At 40.9% G+C, this 10,564-nt stretch overlaps 1 long non-coding RNA gene across 3 annotated transcripts in view; it reads right to left on the reverse strand.

The window, feature by feature from the left end:
- The window catches only part of LOC123651851, a 33,301-nt gene that overhangs the window by 10,939 nt on the left and 11,798 nt on the right, over positions 1–10,564 (reverse strand). The window contains exons 2-3 of one of the 3 annotated variants that reach the window (XR_006740816.1): positions 4,959–5,116; positions 4,264–4,365 (exon numbers count right to left, since the gene is read on the reverse strand). This is a non-coding gene — a long non-coding RNA (uncharacterized LOC123651851). Of the gene's footprint in view, positions 1–4,263; positions 4,366–4,677; positions 4,795–4,958; positions 5,117–10,564 lie in introns of those variants that run through there. The other 2 variants (XR_006740815.1, XR_006740814.1) reach the window with 2 other exon arrangements.

The following is a 10,564-nucleotide window of genomic DNA, read 5'->3' on the forward strand; positions in this document are numbered from 1 at the left end:
ATTTCCAGCTGCTCTAAGAAATCTCAGTAGCTCTGGGAGCCCTGGACCTGAGTCCCTATTGGGGCAATAATTCACCGCATTAAGTAGCACCTACCCTCTTGAGACAAGGCAGGGTCCACACAACCTGCTGACCTCCTTGTTCTCATTTGTCATCACCTGGCCCCATTAGATACTGTGACCCTGTCTCTCAACCCAAACAACTGTTTACTCTTCAGACCATTTTCATTATTTTCTTGTTATATTACATCATACTGTATCCTATCATACCATATAATTTCCCATCAAACAATCTAATCTATTTACTCCCTTACTTAAAAGTCTCCAGGGATTCTCCAAATCAACAGAATAAAGTCTAAACACCCAACGCAGACTGAGTTCACCTCACCCCTCTCCATATTCACAAACGTTCCAGTCCTAAAACTCTGTGCTCTGGGTGTTGGTCATTTTCTAATTTCATCCTTTCCCATGATTGCATACTCTTTTTGTTGTTTACATAATTACAGATGCCACCCATTTCCTTCCTTTGCCCCCTCTACCCAGTCCTCACCCCCCTCAGGCCTTCACCGCATTATTTTGTATGTCCTTGGGCTATGCATATATGTTCTCTGGTTAATCTCTTCCAGTACTCTCCCCACACCCATCTCCTCTGAGATCTATCAGTCTGTTCCATGTATCCATGCCTCTGAGCCTATTTTGTTCCTCCGTTTATTTTATTCATTAGATTCTACATATAAGTGAGGTCATGTGATATTTTTCTTCCTCTGGCTGCCTTATTTTGCTCAGCATAATAATCTCTCGGTCCATCCCTGCTGTCACAAAGGGTAAAAAATTCCTTCTTTTTTTACAGCTGCATAGTATTTCATTGTGTAAATGTATCACAGCTTTTTATCCACTCACCTACTGGTGGTCACAGGCTGTTTCCAGATCTAAACTATTGTAAATAACATTGCAATGAACATAAGGGTGCATGTATAGAGGAGCACATATTCTTTCTGATTGATGTTTCAGGAATCTTAGGATATATTCCCACATGTGGGATCACTGGACCAAAAAGCCGTTCCATTTTTAATGTTTTGAGGAAATTCCATACTGTTTTTCTACAGTGTCTGCACCAGTATACTAGTAAACTCCCACCAACAGTGTATGTGGGTTCTCTTTTCTCCATGTCCTCACTAGCATTTATTGTTTGTTGACTTATTAATGTTAGCTATTCTGGCAGGTGCAAGGTGATACCTCATTTAGTTTTAATTTGGATCTTTCTAATGATTAGTGACATTGAGCATTTTTTTCATGTCTATTGATCTTCTCTATGTCCGCTTTGGAGAATTATCTATTCCAGTCCTTTGTCCACTTTTTAAATGGATTGTTTGTCTTCTTAGTGTTAAGTTGTATAAGTTCTTTATATATTTTGGATTAACCCCTTATCAGCTGTATACTGGGGAATATATTCTCTCATACAGTGGGTTCCTTTTTCATTTTGATGATGGTTTCTTTTGCCATACAGAAGCCTTTTACTTTGATATAGTCCCGTGTGTTTGTTGTTTTTTATTTGTTCCCCTTGCCCTAGGAGATGTATTGGCAAACATACTGCTACATGAGATATGACTGCATACTATTAGCACATGCTGTCCCTCCCAGCTGCTCTCTACTGGTCAAACTTCCCTTGCTTGTCAATGACCAGAAGAGAGGTTACCTCCTCTAGACACACCACACTGACTCTTCTAGGTAAAACCTTCCCTCTCCTCCTGGATTCCCCAGCGGCACTGTGTTCCTACCTTGGCTTCAGCACCTGCCATGTTTCTCTCTAATTATCTGTTTACATGGCTGCCGCCTCCACACTCACTCAGACTGAGATCCTTGAAAGCAGAAACCGTAACTGATTCATCATTGTACATTCAGTGTTGTCTGCATTCCTTGGCAGATATCACATACTCAATAAATTCTTGTTGAATGAAAAAAAGGAACAAACACAGGGGAAGGAATTGGCATGTGTTCATGGAATGTCACACCTTAGCAATTGTAATGAAAGAAGTTCTGTCTACTCTAACCACCAGGAAGCTTTCCCTTCTCTGGATCTCTGTAGAAGCAGTAGTTTACGATAGACCCTAGGTGAGAGAGATCCCAGAATGTTATTACTTTCTCACTCAACTCCAGACACACTTGGCCAACTTGTGCCTTGAAGACACTAGTGCCCCACCACCACCACCACCTCAGGTGCCCTGCACTTTCTATTCCCTCTGCCTGGAATTCTCTTCTTGGTTTTACTGGGCCCACTCCTTTACTCTATTCATATAAGAGATCACATTGAACCTTCTCAGAAAAGCCTCCTCTGGTCAACAAAATAAAACTGTAAAAGTGTCCCCATGCCCTGCCACTGCTTTACTTGGCTTTGAGGAAGAACTGTAGAAAGCAGGACATTAGGGACCAGAGAAAGCCAGGATTTATGTCACCAAAACTGCTCTCTCCTCTTTGTCATTCATATTTGTATATTCTACTAGGCTCCATCCTTTTCTTTCTCTACATGAAGGAACAGTCATGAGTTACATCCTTCAAGATATCCCAGTGAGAATAATCTCAGAGAAATAATCTGATTTGTCTAGTTTGAGTCACATGCCGATAAGCCATGACCACAGCAAAAGGATGTCTCTCTCTCTCTCTCTCTCTCTCTCTCTCTCTCTCTCTCTCTCTCTCTCTCTCTCTCTCTCTCTCTCTCTCTCTCTCTCTCTCTCTTTCTCTCTCCCTCTCTCTCTCATTATTAATACTCACTCAAGAATATTTTTTCCATTGATTTTTTTAGAAGACTGCAAGGGAGAGGGAGAGACACAGAGAAAGAAATGTCTATGTGAGAGAGACATACCAATTGGTTGCCTCCCACACAAGCCCAACCAGGGCCAGGGACCGAACCTGTGACCGAGGTACATGTCCTTGACCCTGAATCGAACCCACAACCCTTGAGTCTGAAGCCAACCTTCTAACCACTGAGCAAAACTGGCTAGAGCAGGATGTGTGTTCTTATTGATCAGGTCTGGATCTGCCCCCAAGTTTGGCTCTGATGATGTCTTTGTACTTTTATTCATCTCCCAACCTGTCATTGTGACCAGAGGAAGAAATACTCACCTGTCCAAACCTGAGCACATGCATACTTGGAGCTAGGAGTAGAGCAAGCTCCATATAAACCAAACAGTTAAGAACAGGTGAATGTAAAATCATGGTGCAACTGCTCCCCAGACAGAAAAGACAAATGGACACCAGGCAGTCAGGTGTCAGATATGTGATTGTGGTATCACACAGTTTCCAAAGTACTTTCTCCTATTCTTTACTCCACTGAATCTTCATGCCAGTTCTATGCAATTGGCCAGGCGTATTACCTTCAAGGTAATATTGAAAATATTGAACAACCAGCATGGGATGGGCACTGGCCAAGCAGAATGGACCTGTTATTTTTTTTTTTTTTTTGGTTGTTATAACAAGATACCATAGGCTAGGTGGCTTAAAAACAAAAGAAATTTATTTCTCACAGTGGAGGCTGGAAGTCTGAGATCAAGGTGCCAGCATGGTTGGGTTCTGGCTTACAGACTGGCAACTTCTCATTGCATCCTTTGGCAGGAAGAAAGATAGCCAGCTCTCTGGCCTCTTCTTATCAGGGCACTAACCGTGATCATGATAGTTCTATTCTTCATGACTTAATGACCTCCCAAAGCGACACCTCTAAATGCCATCATAATGGGGGTTATAATTGCAACATATGAATCTAGGAAGAACACATACATACAGTCCATAACAGGACCCCAGCTATGAACAATGAGAGAGGCACCCTGCTGAACAGCAGTGAAACACTAGCCTGATTTTCCTCATGTTACAAGTGAAGCTATTGAAACCAAAAGATATGTTTTGGTTGTGTCCAGGCACATGGCAAGAACTTAATATCCCTGGCACCACCTCTAGTCCTCTTTTCACTGTCCTAAGCAACTCCTTCTGTCCTCATCTACCAAGGACATGAAGTAAGGCAGAACTAAAAGAACCAGGCAAGAGTTGCTATTGTTATCCCATTGGCTTGCAGGGAGAAGCCAGCATGCTATAGCACACAAGGAGGGTTGCTTTCCACAAAACCTGGAAAGCAATGCCAGCCAGACGGCAGAGTTAGGAAGGAGCCAATGAGATGGGAGTTTGCAGCCAGGATGGCAGATGCCAGGAGGACTGCAGCTATTCTGGGATGTAAGCCGTGGCTGCTTCATTACCTTGGCCCTAGCGATCTCCACTTACCTGGGGTTGGGGAGAGGACCTCACCCTCTCTCCAGCTCCTTATTGATGTAGAGTCTGAGACCTGAGACTTCAAAGCCAAGCAGTCAGGCCAAAGGAAATCAGCTTCTTAGAAAAAAGAATGATTAACTGTACTTCACATCATGATAAATGCTTAGTCATTGTCCTTAATAGAACTCTACAGTCACCAACAATCTACTCAGAATTTATCTGGTCCAGCCAAGACCGGTTTGGCTGAATGGATAGAGTGTCAGCCTGAGGACCGAAAAGTCCCAGGTTTGATTCCAGTCAAGGGCATGTACCTTGGTCATTCTCCCTCATCAATGTTTCTAGCTCTCTATCCCTCTTCCTCTCTGTAAAAAATCAATAAAATATATTTTTTTAAAAAGAATTTATCTGGTCCAAATGTCCCATTTTCCTAGATAAAGAAACTGAGTCCCAAAGAGGGAATGTGACTTGCCTCAAGGTCCTGCAGCAAATTTGATGGAGAGTTGAGCAATGCCTGATTGATTTCTCAGTTCAGGACTCCTTCACCTGGGCTGCCTATGATCAGGAGCTTATCTGATTCTCATTCTTGGGATTATCAATCTTTCACTTCATGGGACCAGTTGAGCTTACCTCTATGTGCCCCATCCTTCCAATAAGGGCCATGCTATTGCTGCAGGTATGGATTCTTGTTACAGCCCCTCTCCGGTTACCTCATGTGCTGTACTGAGGGCTTCGCAATGCAGGCTTAGGTCCCACTCTGTCTTCTGGATTCAGAGCCAGAGCCAAATCCAAAGTATTCATTCCCCTTTTCACTTTCTGTGCCACAGGGTCCTTCCAGGTAGGAACACCTTAGCCCCAGATGTCTCTCCTGGAAAGAGAGAGAAACAAAAGAATTAGTAAGAAAGAAATTCCTTCTTTACTGCTCCTAACAGGACCCAGCATTCTTTCCACTGGCCTCGCCTTTCCATCTGGATGGACAACAAACATTATTTCATGCAGCCCCATCAGGCCCTCCACATTGGGTCACAGGCTCTGAATTTACTAGATATACCAGAGGTAAGTATGGGACCTGTACACTTTACTACACCTGCCTGTTTGCTCATCTGAAAAAAATGGGCATATGATGGTGTCAAAATCAAAGAGTTGGGAGGTTTTAATGGCATCAAGGATTTGGCTCTGTACCTAGGATAGAGTCAGCCCTCCGGACTTTTTAGCTGTGGGATGATAGCAATGTCCCCACAATGTGGGTGGAGGTAGAATGTCACTGCAGTCACTACTATTCTCCCTGCTCCTCTCAGCCCATCTAAAGCCCTGCTGCCCAGAAGCTTTCTCTGATTATGCTTATCCCTCCATCCATTTCCCTTCGCAGGACTTCCATTCCTCAGCCAGTGCTGAGTTAAATTCCATGTCTAATTATTCGGTATTGGTGGTAGTCTTGTTTCTTCATCTAAAGCGTTAAATTTCTATCATGGAAGACCAACGAGTTTTCTTCCCCAGACCTGTCTCCTCCACCCCACCCATCACCCACCTTACACACACACACACACATACACACCCTAGCAATGCAAACCCCAGGACCAGTCATGTAGAAGTTCTGGAAAATTCAGCCATTAGGTGAGTGAACAGATGACTCTTTTCATGGAAATAGAGTAAAGCAATCTGTATTTCTTTTATCCTTTGCTCCTCTGATCTGTAAAACCTGAACATCCCAGGGCACATTCATGAGATCTTGGAGCCAGACCTACAAATCGGTCAAGTGAGGCAGCCCCAGCCTCTCTTGTTTATTACCCAAAAGAGGGAAGATTAACAACATGTGTATAGAGTGTTCAATAGTTTATGAAATGCCCTTAATTCACTGAGAGAGGAAGCAGCTTTTCCATTTGCACAGAGGGATACCAAGGCTCAGAGGGGTTGGGAGACTAATCCCTACTCACACAGCTGACAAGGAGCATGTGGGGAGTTTGGGCCCCCTGCTGCTGGCCCCAGGTCTTGTGCTTCACCCTCTCCACCAGAAACTACCTGAGAAGTCCACAAAATCACTCCTACCTGGCCAAAGGTGAGCTGGGCCATCCCTTCCCCTTAATCAAACTTCCAGTGGCTGCTATGTTCAGTGTATGTTTCTCTAATGTCAATTCCACTAGAATGTTCAAGGAAACCCAACCCAATTTAACAAGGCCATTCCTGTAACAGATGTCAGGGACACTTGGCTGCCCGAGTTCTCCCTGTCTCTGTGCTCCCAGGCCTGGAGCAGACCTGGCTGAGGGAAAGTGCACCTGGGAAGGCACATCCCCTTCACAGCCACTCACCAGAATGATGAGCCACTCTACAGAAACCACAGGCATGTTCTGCTTTAAGCCTGTTTGGCAACCAAGATAAGTACCATCCCATTTAACAGAGAGAGAAGACTGAGGTTCATAAAGACAGAGTTGGCTTGAGCTTTGGAAGGAGAATAACCAAGTTGAAGTTCTTCCTGCCATTTACAAGTTGTGGGAGTTTAGGCAAATTACTTAATTTCTCTGCTCCTTAATTTTCCTATGTAAAAGATGGGGCTATCATACTTACATGTCAAATTATTTCAGAGTTTTTAAAAGATGTCATATATAAAGCACTAAACAGAAAGTAAGCATTTAATGAGTGACAATCATAAGTTATTCTACCTACTAACTGTGTTATCTTCATAAATTAATTCATTTTCATTTTTTTAAAGAAAAGAACCCTTCTCATGGGGACGCCATTAGAACTTAATAAGACAACCCACATGGCACTATGCTGGTTCCTATACAAAGTAGATGCTCAATAAATGCTAGCTATGCATTGCCATCCCCAGACAGAGCCAGAAAACAGCTTTGACCAAGTTCCTCTGGCTCTAATCCTGCAGCCCCTGGACAAGGTTGGAAATTGTGAGCAAACAGAGAAATCATCAATGGTGGTCTCTCTGGCATGGGCAAGAATAAACCACTCCAGACATAAGGGATATATGTTGTACCTTTATCCATGTGGACAGGTGAGACAGAGGGAGAATACATATGACACAAAGATGGTCATGACCTCATTGCAACTTCAGGATATTTCTGGGCAAAACCTCTCTTGGGGAGACTTATTGGGCATCATCCTAAAAATAGGACTTAGAGTGTCTGGGGGAAAAGTCTGCAGCCTTTCCCAGTCCCTGCCTCTCATCTCTTTTTCCTTAGACACTGCTGCTCTCCTTTTCCAGGAAATTCAGGACAGGATCTGGGTTGCCTCCCACCATCCTCTTCCCAGAATTCTAAGAATGCCTGGGAGAAGGCGACTGACTCCCCTGCATGTGTCAGAGGGATGATTCAGAGTCCGATGCTGGTAATAAGCATTGCTCTGTGGTCTGGCCGTGGAGCCCAGGGCCCAGGAAGTACATCTGGATAGCATCAGAATCACAAATGGAAGAGATCTTGGAAGGACTCAGCCCCAGCAGGCACCCACAAAGCAGGAATATGTAGGGAGCCAGACAGGAGGAGGGGGTGATGGTCTTCAAAGTTAATGAGCCTGTATTAACAATATATTTTTTTATATATATATTTCTCTACACAGAGAAAAGAGAGAGGTGAGATACCATGAAAGAGTCCAAGGGAATTTCCAAGTAGAGTATGTTCTATAGGTAATGGCCAGAACAGTACCATCAAGAGCTGTATAAAATCAGTTGGAAACAACTGGATAATTTTATCAGTCGTTATTGCAGTGTGGTTTCTATAAGGCCGTAACACACATCTTATTGCCCTCTCAACTCATATTCAGGGCACTCAGGAGAAATAATGTTTTTCTTATTGTTGCCTCTTGGTTCATTAAAATCTATATTTCATAGAATGAAGCTAATTATATCACTGAGAGAGGCAACATTTACAAAAAACATCTGAATAAAATGACACCACAAAATGTAAAGAATAAATTGCTTGTATGAGCATAAAAATATTATGGTGTGCATTGCATGTAAAACATGGTTGTACCCTAGTTCCTAGCACAAGGTCTGGAATGTATATATAATATTTATTATATCAATTTATAAAAATTAGTGTTATAGCATTTCCTCTTTTTTTCATTACCATTTACCCCTCTGTACCCTCTTACACACACACACACACACACACACACACACACACACACACAAAACAATCGCCACACTGTCATCCATATCCATGAGTTCTCTCTTTTATTTCTTTCTTTTTTGCTCAATCCTTCCACCCCTTAAACACACTACCATCACCAGAGCTGGCTTGCCTGCTCTCATTTCTTAATATATTTTGCATGAATTATTTCAAGTCACTTATGTCTAAAATCCATTTTTCCATTGAATTTCTTTCCTTTCTCTCTGATTTTGTAATCATTTTTGCTCAATGGAACCTTGCTGTTTTTTCAATGTTGTTTATTTGACAAAAACGGTGGTAGTGCTAATGACATTCTCCATGTCCTCAACACACAGAAAGATATCTTCTTGCCACAGCTAGGGCAAATGTGCTGTTCTGTTCATTTCCTGGTTTGAATTTTGTGATTGTTTGTTTCTCTGTTTAGTTCTTTGAACCATTTGGAATGTTTTCAATGTATAAAAGTGAAGGATAGTCCTAAGGTCTCGATACATTTCTTATACTAAAATTACTTTCAACATTGTGGTTGTGTTTCCCATTTTTCATTTTCTGTATTCTGCTGGTGAGAATCACTTTCTCAAAATCTTGTCTATCCCATAGGTCATTTTTCAAAGCACAAATGTTGAGTAATGCCATTGGTTGATTTTCAGTTTGCAATATATTTTTTAATCTTTCAGTTAGAGAACTCTACTGCCATTACTTTCAAGCATTTCCTTCATCATCATCTTGTTAATATCATATTTGCATCCTCTCCATTTTCTCCCAGATGGCTTTCTCTACCAGTTGACCACATTCTGCTAAATACTTCATTAAATTATTGTAATGTAGAAAGCAGAGTCATTATTTTATTTTTGAAGGTTTCCAGCAACTAGAGAGACCAGCTTTCCATTATTCCTGTATCTTCATCCTACTAAGGTTTCATATTTTTCCCTGAACACATTTCTTATGTAATAGATTAAATTAATTCGCATGTATTATGTATTTAAACATTTTACAGTCACTATTACAACTAATTTACTATGTATGTCAAGAAATCATAATGTTGAAAATGATTTTTCAATTCATTTGTAGTCTCTAACTGTTAGACTAATTTCAGTGTATTTTCCCAGTAGAATAATTCTTGACATTTATGACTGAATAACTTGCAAGAGACTCCAAAAGGCCATGATATGTTATTATTTAAGATTTTGCTGGAACTCAAAATTGAATCACTCCCCCTGCAAGGCTACTGTGTAAGAGAAGGTCACATTGCTAAGGGGAGTAGCGAGCCACCCAACATAAGGGTAATACTGGATATTATACATCTTCCATCCTTCCTTGGAGAGTCTCCATTAATGCATTAAAGCCTTGAGAAGTCTTGGAAAAAATAAATTTATTTAATTTTGTTTAACTCAATGTTTCTCAAACTTATTTGAGAATATTTTTCTCACAGCACACAGGATATCATGAGACACCAGTTTAAGAAACAATCATTATAGAATGATTATGGGTAAGAAGTTTTCTAAAAGACTTCTGCCTTCACTTAAACTCACTTTTACAGAAGACTTACATGCAACGATAATGTTCTGGGTTGGGGACCCTCAAAGTTTTTGAGACTTATCGTTCACAAGAATACATTCAAGTCATCTGCAGATGTGACATTTTTCTTTCTTTAGTCCCCATTTTTGTGCAATTGTTTTCCTTGTTGCATAACTATTTCAATTTAATACTTTGACATTTATTTTACTTGATTTATTCATTTAGCAAACACATCTGTAGTGCTCACTCTATACTGTCTTACATGCTTTATTAATCCTCTAAAACAATCTCATGAGCTCAATGCCATTATTATTATCCCAATTTTACTGGTCAGAAAGCTGTAGTTTCCAATGATGATGAGGTGTTTGTTCCTGACTAAATCCTATTTTTTAAAGGAAACTGCCACATTTTTATTTAGTCATACTATTGTTTCTAATTGTAAATATAAACTGGTATATTATACAAAGGAAGAAAACCTCCATTCTTTTTTATTTGTTTCTTAAGTGTATTCGGTTAATATTAAATATAGAAATATGCTATTACCTTTCTTAGCCTCAATTGAGATAATTATGTTTTCTACCATTTATCACTTATTATTAAAAAGGTATCATGCTAGCTTTGCTTTCCTTGATTATACTGGATTACTTGTTCTAATGTGTTGCTGTGTTTTCTGCATAAAGATTAAG

The sequence above is a fragment of the Pipistrellus kuhlii genome, unplaced genomic scaffold (genome assembly GCF_014108245.1).
Source record: "Pipistrellus kuhlii isolate mPipKuh1 unplaced genomic scaffold, mPipKuh1.p scaffold_m20_p_9, whole genome shotgun sequence".
Taxonomy (NCBI): Eukaryota; Metazoa; Chordata; class Mammalia; order Chiroptera; family Vespertilionidae; genus Pipistrellus; species Pipistrellus kuhlii.